We start from the raw sequence: 24,769 nt of genomic DNA, 5'->3' as shown, positions 1-24,769 counted from the left end.
AAAGAGCTGCTCAGAGTGACTAATGCAGCCACCTCAAAACACCAGAAACAGACGACAGATTTCCACAAGAAACCTTTTCTCAGACGTTTGCAGCCGTTCAAATGACAGATATTTTGCATTTGCTTCTCCGTATCTTAATGTGCAGCCAAAAGAGGATTTTTTTTCAGTATGTTACTTTTCTACAAAGCCCTCAAACCGAGGAAGAAGTTCTATGCTTCAGTTATTTAATTTATTCATGAAATATTTTGCATTTCATAACTTCCCCCCCCCCCCCGCAAATAACCCCAAGCAAAATTAGCATAAAAAGTGGTGTTTGGGAAAGGTATTTCAAATTATTTGCACTGCACTGAAAACCGAGCTGAATAATGAAATTCACTTAGTTAGGCTTTGATGCCGAGAGCCTAAAAGAGTTTTCTCACCAGCAGAAACCTTCTATTAGTGAAGAGTTTACCTGGAGAAAACTAGATCAAAACAATTCCAAGTGCTAATTATGTTCTGCATATGAAGTTGCTCCACCTTCATAAGCACAAATAATGAACGGGCAGATTTTTCAATAAACAACTTCTCTAACAGGAAATTAGAAGTGTACATCCCTATTGAAGAGAAAATAACAGCAGAGCTCCTTTTTAATTCACTGAAAACAATTCAGCAGTGAAGTCAGAATGGAAGGAGAGATCACTTCCAAGAGACTTGTGCATTAGTAGCAAAACTAATCTGCATAGGCACGTTGTACAGATTCCTCCAGAGCCCAAGTTAGAGGAAACAAGATGTGACAAAATGGAAGAGCGGCAAATGAAAAAACTGGAAACATTTGTGAAAAGGCTCAGCACTTCTGCAGCAGACTAATCAATCACCCGGTAAGTAGGTGATCAACACACATGGGAATTCTGGCAGTGTAATAACAGGTAGATAAATTGTATGATACAATTTTGCCAGTTCTGCTGCTACCAGTGCAAAGCAGCCATTCGTTGTGGGGATGACAGTTATACCCCCTGGCCATCACCACTAATTAAATCGCTATCTTTCCCATTCCATTTTTCCCCAGATATAGATGCGATCAAAGATAGAACAATATAAAGAAGGAACAGGAAACGAGATTTAGGTAATAATTTTAGAAGCAAAGGAGGTAGCGTGAGATATTAATGCATTTCCCCTTGGAAAACAAAGCATGCTTCTGACAGGAAGACAGGTGCAACAGTGTGTGAGGTGATGTGTGTACGACTATAATGTTGTAATCAAACCCTTGAGCCTTTCACAGCTCCTAAACTTGCTAGAAAAGTGCAGAGCACACATAAAAATGGGAATAGTTTATTGACAATACGTTTATATTTTCTACAATGTGGCTGCAGTGCTGGTGGACAGCCTTGTCTCTGAGGGGGGAGATGAGGATTTGATGGATGGATAAGGCTTTGGCACGATGGTCTCACTCAGAGAGTTGCAGACAACAGCTCAATGTCCAAGTGCAGAGCAGTGACAAGGAAGGTTCCCAGGGGTCACTCCTGGCACTGGTGCTGTTTAACATCCTTGTTGGTGACATGGGCAGTGGGACTGAGGGCACCCTCAGTGGAAGGTGTCCCTGCTCACGGCAGGGGCTTGGAAGGAGATAAGGTTCCTTCTTTAAGGTTCCTTCCAACCCAAACCATTCTGTGATTCTATGATTACGTCATTTCTCTATGATTTGCTCATTCTTCTCAAAGGTATTTCAGATTTCACCTCACTGTCAATGAACTTTTCCAGGCCAATGGCTCAGCAGATCTTTGTGTCAGTCTCCAATGGGGAGTCTGTCCATCATGAAGATGATGAGCCTGCTTCAGTCTCATGAGCCTGATCCAGTAAAACCAGTGAGGCTTAAGGAAAACGTGGAGTCTTTGGCTTCTGAAGCATTTTATAATGGGTCTTTAATAGCCTGCAGTACTACATCTTAAGTTTTAATGTTGAGAGTTATCTTGCTACCCACTCCTTTTTGGAAGAGAACAATGACCTCCATCCATTCTGAACACATTTTTTCTTCAAAACAAAATAAAGAAAAACATGCAAAAGCCCCTCACTGCACAGGCATGCAAAATTCAGAAAATTGATATAAGAAAGCAGAGCTTTGAATTAAAAGTGGGACTGCAGATCACCAGTGCAAATTAAAAAGAAAAATACAACATCCAGTTCTTAGGGAGTAATTGAATCCCACACTTTAGTCATATTAACTAGCAACCTAATGTCCTGGCACACTTCCTTGGGCTAGATCCTGGAGCCCAGATTTAGCACAACACACTTCTTCAAGCCTAAGCAAAGGGTACGAGGCACGTTCTTAATTGCAAATGTCTGTTGCTGTGCTGGGTGTTGAAAAGGAGGGTCTGAAAAACACGAGAAGTCATTCCCTGCACAACAGCCCTCCATCTGCAGCTCTTTGATCGCTCGTATTTTTCCCTAGTAGTTCTCTAAGTACTGACATATCCTTGGAGGAATTTTGCAGCTGAAGACATGACTGCCCCCAGCTGTCAACCTCGACCTTTTCACAGAGGTCACTCACAACAGCAGCTTAACAGGAGATGCCAAGCCGTCAGCAGAGAGAGGCGAGCGGAGCACGCACGTCCTGCTCTGTCAACTCTCGCATGGGCACGTCGACCTGTGGCACCAAGGATGGTGATACAATGCCAGGAACTGCTGCAGCAACGTCCATCAGAACGTGTCTGCATCCTAAACGTGAGCCTTAGCACAAAAGGGAGTTTAAAGCATTTTAACTTTGGTACAGCAATTATTATACCTGTGAGCAATCTGGCTGAAATGAGTGTGACTATACATATATATATATATTTATATATATGTATATGTAAGAAGGTACTTGCTTAAATGTTTTGCTGAATTGGGTTTTAACACCTTACATATTGGTATTTATACAGCAATTAATGAAAAAAAAAAAAGCTAGAACATACCAGCACAACTCCCCTGGGAGACTGAAACAATCATGTAGCTGACACATGGTTTCCAACGAGGCATGCCAACTAAACAGAAAATAAAGGGATACAAGCCCTGATACTTCCAGATAGGAAATAATCAGTCTCAGGATAGAAAGCAGTATTATCCTAAGAGCTGAATACCCAATGGCTCACAACAGGTTTCTTGTGCTTGATGACAGTGTGGCCACAGGGGACACACACACACCAGGGCTGACCTACTGAGGAAGCTCCTGGTTCTTTAAAGGATGTGTTTGATATATGTCTCCCCTTTTGGTTCCATAATTCCTATTAAAGTGATTAATGCTGGGGAGGGTTCAGCTGGCTGGAGGACAGAAGGTTTGTCTACATGCAGCTATTGATAATCACCCTTTGTTGACTTGGTACAGCACTCCCCAAACAGAAATGCAGACAAAAACAGGGCTAAGGAGCTGGCTAAAGAAATTCCTGCCATATTGGCAGAAAATGAGCAGGTGACTGTGGCACTGGCACAGGAGCCTATCCCATACTCCATTCCCTTCTGCAAGGGAATACATTTCAGGAGTTCCAGGAGTGACTACAATACCAATAGCTCCTAAGACATCCATTTAGTACTTTTTATTACCTTGCAGTGGCAGCAGCAGTAATTAATTCTGAATGAAATCATGCCTGGGGATCTGCAAAACTACCCTGAGGTTTCATTGATCCTCGCTACGCCCGTTATGATACAGATCTATATAGGTACATATCTATGCATATATTCAAACAGATATCAATCTGCAATGCAAATGGCAGCAAATGCAGAACTGAAAGATAAATTAAAATGCACCTAAATATACTCCCACCCTGAAAGAGGCAAAATGTAAACATATTATTAAAGGATGGATTAGCATGTCTAATTCCATGGAAATTAGAATATAGATAAAAATTTAAAACTGCAATTAAAAGAATGAAGAGAGAGCATTAATAGGATGAATTATACACTCTAATGCAAAATGGTATGTAAAATTGTAGGCCTGTTTTCAAAATTAAGGAATGAGGAAAAAAAATATAGTGTGTTCCTGGGAAAAGATTGGTAATAAGTAGTTAGAGATATCATACAAAAACAGTTGATAGTTTCTAAAACTTGTTAGGTATCTTTTATTATTCACAGGTATGTAGAAGAAGGTTTTTCATTCTGTGTTTTACAAGAAGAATGAAAGGGAGTAGATTTTTTTTTTTACAAATACTATTGAATAGATTGGCAATTATGGTTTTCCTAGTTCTCTGCCTACAGATTAAAACTGCAGATTTATATTACCCATATTTCCCATTTTAGTCAGAGCACTTCAGAGAATTTCCAGTTCTAACTATTAAAGAAAACAGTTTCCCATTTCAAGTTAGAAGTACAGGCATTCTCCTGTTTCTTCATACAGTATTTTTTTTTTTTGAATTTCAGTTTCAGTTTAGAGAATGATAGAATATTGTCACATTATAGAATAGTTTGGTTAAGAGCTGTCTAAATCAATCAAAGGTGAATTAAAAAATACCAGTGATGAGGGCTTTTTCTGCCCCTGATGCTGATGTAGAAGTGCACCTCCCGGAGCAGAATCATCAGCTAGTCCTGAAATAATTAAATCTTTTTATTTTGAGAAGTCGTATAAACCCATTTCCATGGTAACTTTGTTTGGCATTTCACAAAGCTCTAACTCTGGAATTTCTCTGTTGTGCCCAGTCCATGATGACAGCTTGCCTCTGAAGTCACTGTCTGCACAATGAGTTGCAAGAGGAGCAGTTGTATTTTGTGTATTTACAGGTGCAAGAGACACCAGAAGATTTTTATGGTTTTCTTGCTTTGTGATCCTCTGCTCACTTCAGTTTTGTTTCTCTGCTGATTACTTTTCACCAAGATTTCATTTTTAACTAAACACAGACATGTAGCCAAGTGATTCCCACAGTAATTGAACTCTGCAGTACAACGAAGTTCCTTCTGTGTGTCCGCTCAGTTTTCTTGCTGCTGAGCAAAGAAAACAGATTCTGATCATTATATAGTTACCTCCATTTAACTCCAGCTAAAAGAGCATCCTGCTCATATAGAAGGATATATTCACTGTTTACAATCTCAGTTTCAGAATCTCTTTGAAGAATCATTAGAAAGTATAAAAGCATCAAAAAATGCATGTGTGCATGCACACCCAATCCACCAACAGACAGCAGGGAGGGTGGGAATCCAGCTATGATTTCAACCACTGCAGCCAAACCATTATTCACTTGCCTTGCTCAGAAAGCAAAACCCATTTTATGTTATAAAACCCATTTATGTTATAAAAATTACAGTTTTACTGGGTTTGGTTTCTTTTTAACCAACTGAAGGATTAACTTCTGGTAGACCTTTTACTCTTTACTAATTTGTTCCTATAGGTTTTTTCTAGCAATATCAGTGTACGTGGATGACTCACAAAGGTATTTCAAAGATAAAATACAGTTAGACCTCATAATTTAGATGTCATAGTTAGGTCTCATCAACTGGAGTCAGAGGTTCTGCTATTGCATGTGCACTGCTCTCCAAAGAGCTCTCCCAGGTACAACTTCTTCCAACAGGTTGTGGAAATCACCAGATTGCCAAGCCCAAAGGCCATGTATTGTTCTTAGGCAGAAGACAGTTCTGGGTGAGGTGTCCTAACAACACTAACAGTTAATTCCTCAAGAGCCAGCTGAAGGTCAGGGAGGAGCTGTGAGTGAGGTGAGGGCAGCAGCTCCCCGGTTTGATGTCGGGATTGCCGGAGGTGCAGAGGGGAACCAGTTGCCTTTGGTGGAGCTCTGTGGCTGCCGACCTCAGCACAGAAGCTTGCAGGATCAAAGCTGTGCCTTCAGGCCAAGCCCGATGCACACATTTCATGGATGACTTGAATCAAACTTTGATGCAGAAATGAATCATTAACTCAGTCTCCCTGTGGCACTAGTATTTGTAAGCCACCTCAGATAGACCATAGGATAATTCAGGCTGGGACCTCAAGAGGTTATCTAGCCCAGCTTCCTGTTCCAAACTTCCTTCTGCTCCTTTTTCTGAACCTAAGGACACTACTTTGCTCTGCGTTAAGGAAAAAGCAGCCCCGCTGCCTTATGAAAAAACACCACGACAAAACAACTCCTCAATATCTAAGCCAAAATAATACAGAGCATAAAGAATTAGGTCTAACCCATGTTGGCTTTTCTGCTAGCAACAAAAGTGCACATAAGAGTTAACATTAAAAATTAAAACGAAATAAATATGCTCTCAAATGAACTAATATACGTGGGTAAGGTAACATCTGTTACTTTGTTTATAACAAATGTGTCAAACATTAGATATGCCAGCATTCATGCACATGTTCTGATGGAAGTTGGAGAATTTGCTTTATTTGCCCAGCAGAAAATGGAAGATTTTATGTCATGGCAAACTAATGTCAGAGCTGAGAGTGCCAGGAGAGAAAGGTAGAATTTTCTTCACAACCAAAGAGACAGCCTGTCTGATAATTGCTGTTACCTGGTTACTACAGAAAGGGAGTCTTAAATGAAGGGATTTGGGAACAGGGAAAGAACACACTTTTTAAGAAGTTCTGACCTACTTTCTGCATATAAACAAAATTCTGAGTGAGGAGTGATCAGTAAACAGCACTAGGTCAGGATAATCCTGGGAGGTTGTGTGACTGCGCTGCTTCCTTTGTGTTTCTCTTCCTTTACCAGCTCATGCTAGCAGGGAAATCCCAGCTCTTCCCAAGGCAGTCAGTCCTGCTCACCCAGAGAACACGGGGGAACATTCCCTACTGCTTCACAAGCATCAGCCATTCCTTTGTAGAAAGCCTTGGCAGCCATGGATTGCTGGTGCCCACCTTAGACAGTGAGCAAGAAGATTCCATGCCAAAGCCTGTTTTCTTACAGTGGGAAGTGAGAATGTGAAGCCTAAAACCTGAGAGGTGCCCCTGAAAGGAGTCACAAATTGATCTAATGCCCAGTTTTGTTTTGTAACTGTGCAAACTGTTCACAGACACTTATTTGCTGTAATGGATAGCAAGTCCTGAAAGCTTATTAGACCCAGATTAAAGATTTAACAAGAAACTAGACTAATTCCCCCATTTTGTTTGTAAAGTTCAACAGTTCATGTTAACTAAAATGTATTTTTAATTTGCCTACAGTCCACAAAAGAGAAAGTTGCTAAATAATAGACACCCAAAACTCTAGGAGCCAATAAACCCCCTGGGATGTCCATCCTACTTTTAAGATAAATATATAAATATATATTTAATATCTTTTAAGATAAATCATGTTTCAAGATTGCTAATGTGGAGTAATGGTTAAGCTGTTTCTGTACCAAATATTTCAGCTGTTTTACCCCGTTAAAACTTCTTAAAGTTTTTGTTTGTCTGTTTTTATTCTAATTTATCGTCTTGCTTTGGACAGACATGAACTCTCCACTCTGCACCAAAGAGCCCATGGGCAGAATTTCACTTTCACATGGAGATGTCTCAGCATCCACATAAAGTAGCTTTTGTTTGCACTGTTTGGGAGAAGGCAGCAGAGGACTGTCAGGATCACCCTGAGTGAGGAACAGCTCCTTGGTGGCAGGAGGACGAGGAGGTCACAGGTACTAAAAGCTGCTATTTAAGAAGTTTCTTATACCAGCTCTGAATATTATCTGCAATAAGTGATTTTCACTCATCGACCACATTCTCACTCTTGAGAACTTGACCCTCCACTGCTTCACTGACAGCCTTTTCAAATTAATGTTAAAAATGCCTACAGGCTCCAGTCACTGATATTATGCTGAACTTCAGCTCGGTTTCTTCAGGGAATTTTGTGATCAGTGGTGTTTTCAGAAAACAGCATAGAAATGTTTTTGACAAAATATACCTAAGATTACCCAAATTATTTCAAATATGCTGAGAGTACTAAAATACATACTTTCCTCTACATACGACCTGCACATATGTCTTCAGATACGGGAACTACTTTAAAATGAAAATATGCTTTCTTGATTCAGGCCTGACTAAGTATTTGACATTTTTCAAGCTCTGTTTTAACACCAGAGGGTGATAACAATATTCAGATAAAACCAATTATTTCCATTTTATCTAGTGTGTACATTACTTTATGTTCCTGACTGCTACTAAAGTGGTTAAAATTGCATTAGACTTTTTTTCCCTCGTGCTTCCCCCTGCATTGTGCTTTTAGTAATTAAGTCCACCAATCTTTCTTCCTTTTGACTTCAAGCTGTCTGACAGTCCAAAAGTAGGGAACAGAACACCATGTTCCTCCCACCCACCCCACTAATTTGACAGCGAGTACCCATGGAGTTGTTTGTACCCTTATGTACCAGTACATTCCTATTGTAAGAGCTTTTCTTCATTTGCTTTTTCTCAGTATTTTCAGGTATGAATAAGTCTTTCGTTTTAAATATCTGGGCTTGGTGGGTCTGCTCATTTCTGCTGGTTTTTGTTTGTGCTCACTGAAACTTCCCATAGAATCATCAGGAATGATCACTGCCTTTAAATTGTTTGAGTTTAAATACATATATTAGGCAGAGTATGATTTCTGAATGCTTTCACCTATTCTTCAAGTATAGCAATTGCCCTTGTCCCCACCATTAGAATTTAATTTACTGGTAAGAACATATTTATCTAGTTAAAATGTTTATCTCTTTTCTGTCACATATGAAGCCCTGGCCCCATAACTCCCACTGATATATTTTGTGTAGGCTTCTACAATCTATACATAATTCACCTAGTCTTAGTTATTAATTCTGAAATCTCTTTAACACTCCAAACAGTTCTGCAAATACCACTATTCTGCTAATCTCAAACATCTAATGAAAATGCAAACATGAATTAAAAACACCCAGGTAGTATGGTGACTATAAGAGAAAAGCTGTGATAAAAGTAATTTATCACTTCTCTCCAGGAATCCTATTAAATCATTTATGCTGCTGTCCATAAGAATTTAACATCAAATTGTACCCAAATAAACTAGTCCAGAAAGTTTGTTACAACATAAGCACTTGCAGGCAGTACTGCCCTTGCATTAAAAACAACTTTGACAACAAACAGCATTGAATTTGTGGTTTTCAGATTATAATAATTCAGTTTAAGGGGAAGAAAAAGGCAACATCACTACAAGTATAGTCACCCTTTCGTTCCTGTGCTGCCAAAGGCAAAGAGACTCCAAAATGTCTTTGTTGCTGAAGTAAATCAGAACATCTTGGCACTACGATTGTTACCTTCCAGATCAGAGTACAGGAGTTAAAGGGACAAGGCTAAACTTTCCAAATATCAGTCTCATGCATCCTAGATGCAAACACCGCACTAACACTCAAGGAAACTACCAGAAAGTTACTCAAACTTTCAAAGAAATTGTTTAAAATAAGGTGTTTAAACATTAAAATGAAATCAGGCAGCTGTGGATCAACTATAAACTGTATTTGAAAATACCAGATCAGAATGAATTGAAAGATAATTCTGTGTAATAAAAACGAGACAAGAAATAGCATTTTTATAGTTATATGTTGTATTTCTAGAAATCATCCACTAATTCTCCTCCCTAATTTGAAAAGCAGAAGATATCAATGAGGAAATTCTAGGAGTGATACACTATGGCTTCAAAACAATTATCTAACTATAGATGTCAGCAGAGACTCTCGTGATTGTTATAAAACCATTCAAAAAGACATTTTAAGCTCTGATTCAGGAAAATTCTCTGATATTCAGCATATCATTTCATAGTTACTGAAGATTTAATGGAGATGCCTTTTCAATACCGTGCTGCATCTTCTCTTAAAGATCTCAGTGTAACAACACTAACCCATCTTTTCTGCCTTCATCAATATCCAGTGACTTGGGTGATCTGCAGCTGGTTTGCCAAACATAAGTTTTCACTGTTAGATGGCAGAAACAGAAATTCTCTGTTTTATGCCAGGGCTGCTGTGTTAAAACAATTTTTAGAGTCCCTTCACCAATCATTTGAAAGGATAAAAAATACCAAATCTCTGTCCTGAGTGCCCAAGTTCCTCTCTAGTGAGTTATTTCATAAAATCTGGAGGGGACAAAAGGGTGGAGGTCAGTGAGGTTGATAATGGAATGAATGATCCTTGAACAGCCCCAAGGATACTTGCAAATCATCCAATACACATTGGACTGTGGGGAGGAATGCATTTGTTTAAGAGGTGCTGCCTCAAAGATCACAGATGTCATCTGGCTTTGTAAGCACAGATTCAGCACAGACACTCAAGTTTACTCCTTCAACAGCACACTTGTGAAATGTTAGGTAAAAACACAGGGAAAAGCAGCACAGAAGCACATCACAGACTCAACTGGCAGCCAAGCCTGGCAGAAGTCTATCACCTAGTGACAGCTTCTTTTTCTCTCAGCTGTTAGGGTGATATAAAGAGAAACGAGTGAGACAAGTCCTGGGCTTCATTACTGTAGGGAGGAAATGGTTCCCAAGAAAAAAAATGAAGTTCAAGTATTTTGATATGATGACCAAAAAGTCAGAAAGGTTTCACAGTGTTTTCAGATTGTTGAAGTCTACTATGTTAATATTTGACACATTAAAACCCAAACTTGCTGACATAGACAAAAACAACTCAGCATTAGGGACAGAGAATATTTACTGGAAGTGTAAATGAAGGGACTGAAATTTAACTCCTACCTGTAAATCAACCACTGCCAGGTTAGAGAGAGGGGGATTTGTCTGGTGGATAAGAAACATAACTGCAATGTCCTCCTTTGAGTTTGATGTTTATGTCCCTAAAACACAACTGTCAGGTGCCTGGGATATCTTAGTCACTGGGTACTTGGGGACACTGCAGACGTCAAAAGCAAATATCCCTGACAGCAATCTCATAGCCAGCACACCAACGTCATTGCTTTGAGGTAACACACACAGTGGGAAGTCTTAACTGAACTAAGGGAAATCAGAACTGTGTAAAAAACTGCAGAATGAATCACTCTTTTCCATGCTTTCTACTGTCTAGGAAAAAAACCCTCATATCTCCCTTCTTTCTAGTTTAATTTCTCTTTCGTTTACTTCCACTTACTGATGCAGCTGAAAAAAAGCTGCATAAGCCAGTGGCTTAACACCTTCACTATAAAGAGTTTGCAAAGGTCAGGAAACCAGAAACAAACCCCTATCTGAGCAGTCAGCAAGTAGTGCCTTTTGATAGGAGATGTCCTTACAGGAGATCTAGTGGCTGTTACAGACATACAGCTGCACAGTGTGGGCCCCAGTGAGAGTGTGCAATGATCGTTAATGAGCTACAACGTGGAGAGCTCAAGACAGCTTTCAATGGATTTCCAACATGAGAAGGGTGAAACAAGGCAAGAAGAGGAAGAGATTACACAGAATACAGCGGGTTTGCTGTTTAATTCATGAAGCAATTCCCTCTAAGAAAAAAAACATGTAACCATTGAAGAGTTCTGTGTTCTGTTCTTAGTTTTATCATGACTCCATCCACTGAACAAGAAAAACTACTATGAACTCTAGTCTGCAAAATAGCAATGTAAACTTTCTGCAGGTGTAAAAGCCTATAAAAGGTTTGCATGTGATGCTTACGGTTCAGATAACCTTAGAAAACAAAGGGCTTTGGAAAATAACTTCTCAAAAGGAATTTCTCACTTGGGAAAAGTACAAAAAACGTCGCAAAATAAAAGTAAATAGGATCATTACGAGACAATAGCAAGTTTACAAAGACTCAGTTATTAATCACCAGTTTGAGAAAAGACTTGCTTAAAGAAAACAATGTCCCCACACATTCCATTACTCACAGGAATACTGTGAGGACTTTAAATGATCTCAGTAACTTACTACCCACAGGTTCCCTGGCTCCAACGCCCCTGCATGGAACAAGATGCCATAGCTGAAGAATTAAGTAAAAACTCGGGTTTGAGTCCCTTAAAATAGCACTTGTCAAAGCATGCAAGCTGTTTGTACAATAATTTACCTTGTTTCTCCCTTAAATCATCTTCCCTTGGTGTTTTCTAATAAAGACAGACATTGTAGTGACATTGTTGAGACCTTAGCAAGGTTCCCTCAAGGAAGAGAAACATGAGCAGAGAAATCAGTTTAGTGCATGGGCAGATTCCTGAGGAGTCCCTGTGGAACCTTGCATCATAGACTTAATCCCATTCTTTTCCCTTCAACTTGTTCAGTACATGCCCTACAAATGCTGGAATACATTCAGGAGGAGAAAGGGGAAAGAACGAAGAAATGATGACAATGCAGAGGCAATTAGTCTCTGATTAGCACATATAATGGGTAAGGGAAGGAGGCAAGGGTCAGGAAGCTACTACTGGAAGTAATTTAAAATTTGCTATATAATAAAAAAATCAGAAGACCTATCTGATTAAATCAAAGCCCTATATCAAAGAGAAACCTATATTAGAGTATACATTAAAAATATTCTTTTGTAATAGTAATCCTCATACCTCTAAAAACAGAGAGTTCTCTGCATTTCTGGAGGATATAATTAAACCACAGATCTTTCTTTTAAATCTAAAACTGAAGTGTAAATTCAGTTCAGTTCCTATGAAGGAATCAAAACATTTTTAATTTTTATACTTCATTATCTTGATCTCTTAGCCTTGCCCTGAAGCATTGCCAAAAAATATTCAGTCTTGGTAACAGAATTCTATTCACCCCCCAGACTATGATAAAATTCATTAGCAAGCTTTGCACTTGGCACGAACACAAAACCTTCTACCGGTCATTTTCCATGGTGCATAAAAATGCTTTCTGTCAGCTCACAGCACATTTATTCCTGCCTTGTTCAATATGACCTTTGTCTGTATAGATAACATACCAACTACTTACATTTAGCTGATGTGATTTTAGAAAGATATTGCATTTGTACTCCCCAAATATTGCACCCCACAAGAGTTTTCAGACTCACAGCACTTGGTGATCTTAGAAGAGCTTAAGCCTTGAATTTGAAGGACATTGATTACATTGCATAAAATGATGTAGTTGCTTTAATTCAGAATGTAAATAGCTTATTTCATGTGTCTTAATTCACCTTGACTGTAATTTAGATCAAACCAAATTGAGACCAACTTAATTATGAGCAAGGTTGCCTACACAGAGACTCAGCATTGTCTAAGCTGCTACAAAGAACTCAGTCCTTGCACAGACATTCCTGCAGGATGTGCTTTCGTACTTGATACTCCTCAGTGGCAAAACCACTGTAAGAAACGGGCACATCCCTCTGACATTGTTTGCCCAAGCCAGCTGTCCTTGTCCCCCACACTGCAGTTTGTTACAGACTGAGCCTTGAAATGAGTCAAACTGAAAATAACTTTCTGGAGCAAAGCTGCTGCTGGGAGCAATTTCTGACACCCCCTCGGATTTGGCAGTCACAGCCCAGCCAGGCTGCCCATGCTCTGCACCTCCTGCTCCAGGCTGACTGACTGGCTGGGTTGGATGTCACCCCTTCCCTCTGATGGCAGCTTTCCCATTTCACTCAGAACACCTCTGTGACCTGTTTGGGAACAGAGAAAATGCTGTCCCATTGGGCTCACCTGTGTTTAACCACAACTGCACCACAAGCTGCTGTGCTAATCATTTAAGCCATTTTAGTGCCCGTGAGCACTGGAAAAAGCATCCAGATTATGATGTTCTTGAAACATATTGAAGTGTCTAAACAAAATCACCTGTGGTCCCCGTTAGCATTGCAATTCTTTGGTGCTTTCAAATGCACACAGTGCAGAACCATTTTACATATAAAGCAGTCCCCACATTGTAACATGTAACTGCCAAAGCTGCTTCAAAGGTCTGTTCAAAGCCATTTTAGTTTGAACTGCAGTGCCTGCTAAAGCATGTGCAAATTTCACTCAAGTTGTACCTGATTTTAGGTCACAGCTTCTTGTGGAGGACACAATATATAAAACACATCATACTTGCCAGATTAAGGGCTCCTGACTAGAGCTAAAAGAGTTGGTTCAAATGCAGATGGGAAATACAAATGCTAAGCTTTGATTTCTGCTGGAATAGGTACAGGAACTGATCTACATTCATAGTAACCTCTTCAGTTCCATCTCACAATATATTCCACTAGGCAGGAGGATTCTCTGGTCTGTCTCATTGTGTTTTCATATTTAAAATTTGATTCAGAGCAGTGGGATTACGGTTCTGGTCTATGTGGGATAAACATCAGGCATTATTTATATATACCTAAAGTTGCCTTCACATCCAAGTTGAAGAGATGTTTTTCATACAAGCTTGGAGGCAAAAGTAAGTCCAGCAATGTAGAGAACACATGAATGCCTGAACGGTTATCCCTCACGTTTTTAGACAACCAGACCCAAAAGTACTTTATGGGATGCTACAAATTTGCATCAGGACTAAGTGTTTTCTTTAGATCTTCTTTAGATCTATATTATAGTACCAAACTCTGCCCATGCTACGCAGAGGCACAGTAGTTGTTTATAGGCTGAATCTCAGTGGTCCTACTTGAAACAGGGAGTTGGAATGACCTCCAAAGGCCCCTTGCAATCTATACTACTCTGCAATTCTAGAAATAGCCATAACTGGTGGCACTATGTAATTATAAATCAGAAAAGACACCTCTCAAAGAGCAACTGCTGCAAGTTCATGATCATTCTGTTAATGCCAGTTCAAAATTTCAGGTAAAACACCACCACTGAGTTTCTACCTGCAGCTGTACGTGTCCTTTCCCCCTTTTGATTCAGCCACGTTCCACTGTGACACTGGGGACGGTCCAGTGCTCCAGGAGACCTGTTTGTCTGACATGCAAAGCAAGCCTTGTGACCTGTCACACTTCACAGGGTCAGACAGAGAATGCAAACCCACAAATATTTAAAAATGCAAAGGGAAAACATCCAATGCTAATGTGTTAGGTTTTGCCTTGTGCATGCTTAACATCAAAGGGTCAAACACCATGTAAAGCATCACAATAAAAAAATCCTTAGTGTTTTCTGTATCAAAGTCACCATGATGTTGCATCTACATTCCTTGACTTGCAGCTTTTACAACAAAGTAGTTACTAAATTTGCCACCCTACTTGCTGCTCATGGAAAAGGAATTTAAATCAGGGGGATTTACTCCTCAGCAAACATGTGAACATGTACACACAAGAGCTGCACTGTAATGTAAGACTGCAATGCAAAAAAGCAATAACCTTCTCTAAGCTGAGTTTAGATATACACACACGAAGAAGGCTCATTACATCTTCAGGAGTGTCTCAATTTGTTTGGGGGTGGACTTTTTGTGATTTTTCTTTTGTTTATTTGGGCGTTTTTTTGGAGGGGTGGGGTGGGTGTTTTCTTTTTTTGCTTTTGCAGGCATTGTCACATAGATGTCTAGAGCTCATACCTTTCAAATAATGTGTTTCCCTTTTCATTAAAGCTTTTATTTTATGGGAAATACACCTGAGGACAAATGGACAATAGAAAGCTTGAGGTTTTGCCATCTCTGCCAATACTGGTTCTTTATGAAATACTGTGCTCAGCAGCACTCAGGGAAGGAATCTGCCTGCCAGTGATTTTAACTGGGCAAGGTTTTCCAGAGTCCTTTTTACAACCTTTCATTCCTACCTTTCTCCTGGTTAATATTAAAACTGCACTAAACAGATGGGCTATAAAACAGTAACATCTCATGGAAGAAAACCACCATCTTATGCCAGCAGAGCTTTTTGGTAGAAGTCTGATTTATTCTCTTATAGAGAGCAATTTCAGGTGGAGGATTCCCTTGCTGATGGAGAACCTAAAGTGAGGATTTGAAGCCTGCTGTGTGGCACTTGCCTTTTCTTGTGAAAGCAGTTGTAAGGTTTACAGTGGTTTTTCTCAAAAGAATCTCTTGGTGATATCAGATCTTAAGCCAGTGGGGAACTCTAATCTCACGTGACATTAAATCATGTCATCCTTGGTTGGAAAACTTGAGCCTAATTTTAATTCTCATTTGTTTTACAGCAAAATAAGTCAATGACTTTAATACTATTGTAAATAAATAAGCACAGATTCAAACAGCTTGCACTGTTCAAGATGGGTACAATAATCAAAATTGTATGCATTTAATAGATTATCATTGTGGCATTTTTACAAGAATCAATATCCTGGTTAATGTTGTCCTTGTATTATTACCAGTCCTTCTACAAGTCCCCCCAGACACCTTTCTGTCATAAATGGATCCCAATGTAATTTACAGAGAAATAACTTAATTAAAACAACTACTACTTGAAGCTATTTAAGTGATTCCATGATTCTGCTTTAGCAAGGGCATTCAGAGTCTGGACCTCTAGGCTGAATTAGTGGTTTCCTACCCCTATTGCTCCTCCTGAGATTATCTCAGAGATTTCTGCATTCCAACAGTGGAAGCATCAAAAATATTTTACTCTAAGCATTACCTTACTAATTGAACACTTGCTATCCAACTAAACTCACTAACAGTGCTCTCTAAATACTTAATGTGCAATAAGCATCATAGGAAACATCATCATGGGAAACATCAGGTGGTTCAAGTCTTCTGGGATTTCTTTAGTTATTTTTGCTATATACTTCAGTCAAGTTGTGCCTGATGACCTGTTTCCTGATCAGAATTCTAGACATCTTTATGACAAAATAATAACAAGGAGAATACGACATAATTTAATTTGAAGAGAAAATCAATTCAGTTGAATTTTGAAATTTACTTTATACATTTTTCAAACGAGCTCATTTGCAAGCAATGACGTGCCAGTTTCTCCTGCTTGTCCCTCATTTCTGTCACCCATCAGAGTGAAATCATTAACGGATCAAAATTTAATCACATGGAAATTAAAGTCACTAAGAGGCGTACAAAAGAAGCCCCTCCTTCAAGCAAATAAGGAGGCTTTTTATTTGCTAGGTTACCATGCTGTTTGAAAAAGCTTATCACTTGCTCACAGAAGTCATAATTTGCATGAAAGAAGCATCTCAGCTTGCAGTGTTGATAGCAAGGTTCCACAGCTGATCTCTGCTGCAAAGCCTGCCACAGGAGATGGGGAGAAAATTTTATTTTGGCTGAGAGCAGGCTAACTGCAAACCTGAATATCATCTTGGGGTTATAAAATAAGAGCATACAGTTAATTAACATCAAGATTCAGAATATAACGAGAGATTTTGCTGCCTTCCTTGTACTGTAACCCCTCAAGGGCAATGGGTTTTCATCAGGAGAAATTCTGCATTCCACAAGTGTAAGAATTCCTGTGTGGTTGCAAAATGCTACAATTACCACTACTGCACATGTAGAATAATTTCACTGCAGAATAAAGGGGGTTCCAAATACTAGGAAGGTACAATCCTTTGTACTGTTGTGTATGGCTTGGTAAGAGGTAGTGAAAAGACAGGTCTGATAGTTAAGGTTAAAGTATTTACAGTAAATTTAACAAAAATAATTTCCAGTCATGATACATTAGAAAAAAAAAAAGGCTACTTGTTGGAAAGTAGAAATGCCAAATATCACACACCAAGCTGAGAAAGTTTCTAATTTAGATGTGCTGACTTCTCCTTCCTGAGCATGGCAAGTCACCAGAAGTTTTGGAGAAGTTGATAGATCAGTTTGTTTTGTCACTCAAGGCTACCCCTCAAACTAAGCCTTCTTACTTTGTACCTAACCAGGAAACAGGAACAGACAAAACAGTTGTGTAATACATAACAAATAAGCTAAAAACCCAGCATGCTACCAGTAAACTTGGTTATAAAAATAAGTCACAGGTTTATGGTTCCGACCCAAATAATCAAATACAGAGATAACGACAGCTAGAAAATGAAGTTTCAATACACAGCACCCAAACACCAACACTGACACCATCTAAAAGAAACCTCAAGAGACACTGCCCTCTCCACCCGCAGCAATGACTGCAGCACAGCTCAGGGGGTTTGCCAGTACACTGCCCTGTCCACCTGCAGAAATAACTACAGCACAATTCAGGGGGTTTGCCAGTGCAGGACCATCATGGAACTGGCAGAGAAGTGGCAGATTCTGACATTTTAAATGAGATGAAAACAGAGAATGAGAATAATGAAGAGGTGGAATGTGGGCAATAAAAATGTACCCACATCACATATGCCAAGTAAACAGAAAAAGGCCTGGTATCTCAAGCTTTGGGCCTGAGAATAAGATAAATTTGCTGGTGTGTGCACTGCAATATACAGCCTTAAGCTAACAGCCAATTTCCTGGGACAAACAAAGGTTACTGCTGCTAAACCTAATTTAAAACAATCCAAACCGTACCTGGAACACAACTAGATAAGCATGTGCATGAGGGAGGTAGTTACAGAAGAAAAAGTGCAATATGCTTGATAGTTCAGATCAGTCCCCTGGTCACAGGGTGGAGCCTGAACAAGTGAAACGTCCCTAAGGAAACTCAGAGCATCCCTGCCTTGGGACTTTGAGTTTGGTTAAGGCTCAATCACCTCAAAAGGGAGAAAATACAGCAGTAAGACATAAGGGTGTAAAAACCAACCAACACACAACTACATCAAGCACCACTGCCCTGCCTTCCCCCACTCCCCCAGTCCATGTCAAACATGTTATGTATGAGGTCAGACCTCTAAGAATGAAGTCAAAATCTACAAGAAATGCAGTTGGATCACTGCTTGGGGAATGCAGCACACCTTAATAACAGATGGACAATCCCAGGTCACATCCTTTCTGCCCTCCAGAGAACATGCCCCTTACTAAGCTGATAGAGGTTTTGGTCTGTCAGAGCACACTCTTCCCCAGCACACCCCTTCCCCAAGAAGAGGAATTTTTTCTCTCACTTCTGACCAGTGGGGAAACTCAGATCACCTGAACAGGGCTGATTTTCATCCAGACTCCAAAACTGTTGTTCTCCTCAAGGGCCTGTAACAACAGTGAGTAGTCAGAAGCCCTCCTTATAGCAGAGCCCTATTTACAGAACTTAGAGAAAACATTTCTAAAGCAAAAGACAAGTCAGTTTGGATTTTAGTGGTTTGTTCTCTGGTTTTGTTCTCTACTAAATGCTCCAAGTTCATCTGGCTCTACACGAACTTCTCAACTTCAGAAATCCACTGAAACTTCAGAGCATACAACTTCTACCAAAATAACTTATCTCCTCTTGGAAACAGGAGTTTTGAATTCACCTGAGGGAATTTTTGGGGGTTGCTTTTGTTTGTTTTTTAAACTTGCTTGCACAAACTCCCAGAAAGTTACTCTATTGCTACTGAGGATTACTTTCTTCTCTCTATCCTAAAAGGAATCAGTAAATTGCTTTCATAAAGGGAGTTCCTATGAAGCAGAACAGTCTTTGTTTGCTGACCCAGTTACATAAAATATTATCAGAAGGAAGGTTATTGCATAACAACATCAACACTGAGTTACAACCAAAATTACATAGCTCTGGTTGATGACTTTTAGTACTCGCTATTAATTTTGCCCGTTTCTCTGCAGTGTATCAAATTCTTATGTATTAATTCATTCAGATAATCTAAAATGTCTTCCATACAGAAGTCTTCATGTGAAAATTATTATTTATGAGGTGTCAAATGAACAGTATTACAGCTGTAAGAGACTATTCCATAAAGACATGGGACACATTAAATTTTAAGACACTGACACGCCTTGTTAATTAGAAATGCCAACATTTGACATTTTTGTTCCCAAGAGAATTGATTTATTATAGATTCATTTAATTTTTGGGAAAAAGCTGATGCTGGGAATTCTGATTCACGGTAGCTTTCCAGCCATGGTGTAGGATGGTTTCAGATCCCCTCATGTAGCACAAATAGATAGAAATGAAATGCACAGAGCCCTCCACATCTAAAACTCTGTGTAAGCACAGCTGTGTCAAAGAACTGATTTCCATCCACTTTCTGATTCCTCATTTCCCACCTGGGACCACGCAGAGCACTTTTCAAGCAGTCCTTCCAGCAGCTAGGAGAGAATGAATGATTTCACCACTCAGTAGAGAGAGCTGCACCAGTGACCAGCCATGGCCTTTTTCCTTTGTTTCTTTTCATGAAAATTAAAAGAGATGATATATGAATGCAAACAGAATAGACACATTCCTGATTCTCAAAATTATTTTTATACCTGGCAGTTCTATCTAATGAGGGCTGTTCATACACAGTGAAGAGATTTCCTTCTACAGCTGTGTAATACCATCCCAAACCTCCTTTGGTCTTAGGAGGTTTTTTTACAGAAAACAGTATTTCCCTACACCGGGATACTTAAAGCATTGGAGAAAACTGCTTTAAGCATCACTGTACAGAACTGGAATTTATTTGCTTTCCTAACCCAAACATATAACAAACAGTGTTAGATAGGACCACCTTACAGCCTCCCTGTAAATTAATTATAGTGGTTGATAAATTCACACAGCACAGTAATAGAGATAATAGTGACACCCACATCAACATGGAGTTAAAACAAGGAGGAGAGAATGAGACACACATAATGTGCACCAGGACTAAGAGGGGAACTTCTTGACTTTTCAGGCCAAGGTCCAGCAGCAGTAAACCTTTCAGTCTGAGTGGAACAAGAGCTGGCTCATCCATGCCACTGAGTCATAGCTTATCCAGAACTTTGTGCTAATTTTCAATGTGTTACAGCAAGTTTGTGTGTTTGAGCTGCTTCGTTATTTATGCGAAACATGAACGATTCTGCAAAACAAACACAGCACAACCTGGGCACTGAGGGGAATTCTCCTTTTCAGCTCTTTGTAGCAGCTGCTTGAATAGAACAGGATAATTAGATTCCAGATTTACTCATTGTCAGAAGTAAAGCTGCCCCAAGTGAAGAAAGCAACACAAATAGCTCTGGCTCAGGGGGTACTTTGGACATATTGACATTGTCTTCATGAGGCATCAGGGTGTCAAATTCCCCCTGTGTGGACGCACAGGCAAATCTGCTGGGGTGCAGAGTCATGGAGAGGCTATTTGAAGCATCTGGAACATCTCTCAGCTTGAATACAACACAAAGAAGAGGAGGTTCAAAGGAAAGATGCAGCAAGAAAGGCATAGCACAAAAGAAATTCAGCAAAAAAATTCAAGGAAAAAACCTAATAAAGAAATCAAGCTTGAAGAACCTTCCAGAATTAGAAACAAAAAAATAGTCTACATCTTTAAATCCAAATCATTGCAGACTATTCTATAAAGAACTGCTGTACTATGGCTATATCTATGCTGCAGGTTTCACCTGTGTCCCTGCAAGTATTTTGATCCAGATTATATACAATCCATGAATTTATTCTTCTAGGGCTTGTTGTCATTGGAGTGCAGGAGTTATTAAAGGTCATTCTGTATTTAGAAGGAACATTCTCCCACAGTTTCCTGAGGGGGAGAAATGATCCTTGGACATTTGGCACAGAGAATATTGCAATTTATCTGCAGAGACACAGGTGAGAATAGACCAACTGACAGCATGGCAGCAAGAGGGAATGTGTCCAGACTCCATGCTGACTGTATGGCCTGTGCAGCAGATTTACCTTTAGCTGCATTTCCGTGGCTATTTCCCAACAGTTCATTTTGGAAAAGGTGCAGGAAAATGTTACAAAAATAAAGCCTTGCTTTTTCTAAACCCCACTAGTAAATATGAAAAACTACTGAAGGTAAGTGGAAGATGAAGGCAACAGAAAGAACAAAAGACAGACCCTGCCTCTTTTCGCACTGATGTTCTGAGATGCCGTTCCAAAAGGATTTCTCTTGAAGCACACACACACGTGCTGGAGGTTGGGTGTAATTATTTAGGCTCACTGACTCACAGATTTTACCTTTAGCTGGTTTGGCAGTTGTCATGCACTGTCTGACAGTCACGTTCAGGAGATGAATGTGTGCTCTCTGCTCCAGTGCTGCACAGGGCACCAACGGGACTGGCACAGACAGATGAAGAGCAGCTCTTCAGGGGGATTTTTACAGGAGTAAGACATGAACAGCAGTGCCACAGAATCATCACACCATCTACCACACACTGGCCTTCCAGGGTACCCACCAGGGTTCAGAGACCTGCAGAGCCCCCACTCCTCAGCTAAGGTGCCAAAAGTAGGAAGCAGGAAACATTCAGAACCACTAATAACAGTTTGCTGCCAGGCTACGAGGTCGTATCAAAGAAACTTTTGCACAAGCCTGTCCTTAACAGACACTGAATCTGATCTTAACAGTGTGGACATTTCAAGCCATGATGAGTTCATGAAGCTGTTGATGTCACCATTCTAAAGGAGTTTGCAGACACTCTGAAGGGACAGAATAAAAATTGTTTTGAAAGCTGTTCACTGCATCCTTTCCATGTGCTCTGTGACAAAAACAATCAAGACTGACAGACTGGAAAACCTCTTGCTTTACTGCAAAAATATTGATGCCTTAGTATCTGCTAAATTAAGGCCACCTCTGCAGGTGTTTGTTTTGCCCAGTAGCAGAAGATAAAACAGAGTCAGTGATATATTCTAGGCAGCATTGAACTGTATCTCAGGATATCCGAGGTTAGTAAATACAAGGTAATTAACTAATTAATTTCTTTTACAGTTGATGAAAATTTTTATAGTGACAAACATTAAGCTTGTTAGGAAGCACAGCAATGAAGCATCACTGCCTGTGAAAAACAAGGTGAGCTGAATACTGCAATATTCATGGTTCCATGTAGTCACAGCACAGTATGGACACTTTTACACATCTATTAAGTCATGGTTTCTAAGCCACTTCAAATAATTTCAGAACAAATACTTATGCTAACGTGATAAAGGAAAATCCTATATATACAAATTACATTTACAGTCAAGACTTACACTGCTAATTCCACTGTTCAGACTTGAAATGGTAAGGAGAAGAATTTAAGTGAAGCTTTAAAGAACTCACATGGAATCCAAATATAATTTCTTGTTTCTCATATATTTCCTGAAAGAGTCTTTTTAAATATTCTTAACCACTTAACACTGCAGCTGAAACTAGTCACTATCATTAAGGGAGATAAACATATTCAGAATAATTCAGCTCCACTAATTCCTATAAGGAAAAGAAAATGAAATTTAAAAAAAAAAAACCACCTCATTTTAAGTGCATCAGCCTCTAACATATGCTAAAACCTAGAAAGTAATTACAGTTGCTTAGACTATCTTAAAAGATAGTGGCTGAAATATTTGTAATTCATTTAAGATACCAAATAATGGAACTCAAATGCTTTGCTCAGGAAAAAAAAGTTAAATGTTTCTCCTTGAAAACAGGGCTTGAAGGTGATTAAAACACCCTTTTAGCCTAACACAGTTATTCTCCTAAGTGATTTTTGTTTAAGAAACAGAAGACAAAGTTTCTGGAATTGTGTAAAGTAAACACACCAAATTATCATAGCTAATTTATTTAAAGGCTTTGGAATGTGTTGATTGAATAAAACTTGATTTCCTTTTTATTTGACCAGATTTTATCTTTTCCTGTGCCAAATCAGGTAACATTTCTAAAGAGTTACATTTTTTCCTAGGGTGGTCTGTAATGCTTGGGATTTACATCTGCTTGGAGGGCACATGCAAGGTGGTACCTCACAGAGGGTTCCTGTTACAAACCAAAGAAAACACCATGACATCACCTGAGTTGATAGAAAAAACAGGAAAACTGAGATTCAAAACCATGAGTTTGAAAGTAGAACATATCAAATGCACAAACAAAACTATGGGAAGCCTCGGCACACCCCCAAATCTGGGTACTACAGCCACATCTGAATGCCGTGACTGGATCAGGTGGAACCTTCTGTGAGAAGAGGAAAGATGTTACCCCTCTGCAGGCTCCCTCATTTTCAGGGAGGGAAGCATCAGATCAATGTGTAAGGGCAGACAGAGAAAGAGCCCTCAGAAGAAGAAGAAGAGCTCAACAAGATCTGGGAGTCTGTAGTTTATTCGAAGACCAGGAGACAACTGAGAGAATAGAGTTACCAAGGGTAACAGCAGAGTACCAGCTCTGGGCTTGACCACCAGTGTTGGACATCAAGAGCTATGAAGGAAATGTGAAAATACCACCTTCTGTAACACATCTAGGGAGTGACACAATATAGAATCAAACCAGAAAGCATCCAAAGATATCATGGAAAAGCAAAGTATCAAATTCTCACTGAAAATGTGTTGGAAATGTGTCTGTTTGCAAAGGTTCCCCTAGAACACTTTGTCAGCCTGTATTTTCAAATTAACATGTAAAACAATTTCTCCTCTGGGTAATCTCAGATTAAAATAGGAACTACCCTATTTCAGATTGCTTCCTATGCCCACCTTCTTTCTCCCTATTATTTAATCAAAGTGGGAATGTTACCATATTTCTGATGTAGCTGTGTCAAGAAAGGAAAACAACTTGTGGCCTCAGCTTTGTTTTACTTTGGGCTAAAATTTCCCAGTCACCAGTGATTTCACCTGCTTTGCCCCAAAATGTATTTGCTGAAGGTGGAAAAGCCTTTCTGATGGCATCTGTGACAATAACACATTGGCATGTATTAGAGAAGAAACAGGACAGGCAAAACATATGTGAGAGGCTGATTTTCCCCTCCCTCCCATTGGTATCAGCTATTCCTGCTGCAGAGCTTAAGCCAGGCTACAACAGTGCCAAGCTGTAACTATAGATGAGTTCTTTCCCATATGTTTTTCAATGTAACTTCTAGAAATATTTTACATTTTTATTGCAAATTCAATTCCCAAAGGAGCTCAGGCATTTTGAAAACTATGTGAAGGGCTGCACTGCAACAGATTGTTAACTTCTGGAGTAAGGGGTAGGCAAACACTTATCAGCAGGTGGCTGAAGGGAATCTGAGACCAGAACCTACCAGAAAGAGGACTCCAATACTTGTGACTTTATTAAAGTGTGATTCAATAGTACCAGGATACGAGTTGTGGATTTTATAGTGTCATACTTCTTGCATGGCAATTCTTGGCAGAC

At 39.5% G+C, this 24,769-nt stretch overlaps 1 long non-coding RNA gene across 2 annotated transcripts in view; it reads right to left on the bottom strand.

The window, feature by feature from the left end:
• Nucleotides 1-24,769, bottom strand: part of LOC120325012 — a 101,069-nt gene that overhangs the window by 67,047 nt on the left and 9,253 nt on the right. The window contains exon 4 of one of the 2 annotated variants that reach the window (XR_005566771.1): nt 16,774-16,892. The exons of the other annotated variant lie outside the window; for it this stretch is intronic. This is a non-coding gene — a long non-coding RNA (uncharacterized LOC120325012). Of the gene's footprint in view, nt 1-16,773; nt 16,893-24,769 lie in introns of those variants that run through there. 2 annotated transcript variants of the gene reach the window in all.

This window comes from Pipra filicauda, unplaced genomic scaffold (genome assembly GCF_003945595.2).
Source record: "Pipra filicauda isolate LSUMZ 115617 unplaced genomic scaffold, ASM394559v2 scaffold127_size2900866_pilon, whole genome shotgun sequence".
In the NCBI taxonomy this organism is placed as follows: domain Eukaryota; kingdom Metazoa; phylum Chordata; class Aves; order Passeriformes; family Pipridae; genus Pipra; species Pipra filicauda.
Note: the sequence above shows the minus strand (reverse complement) of the source record. Positions and strands in the feature narration are given on the sequence as shown.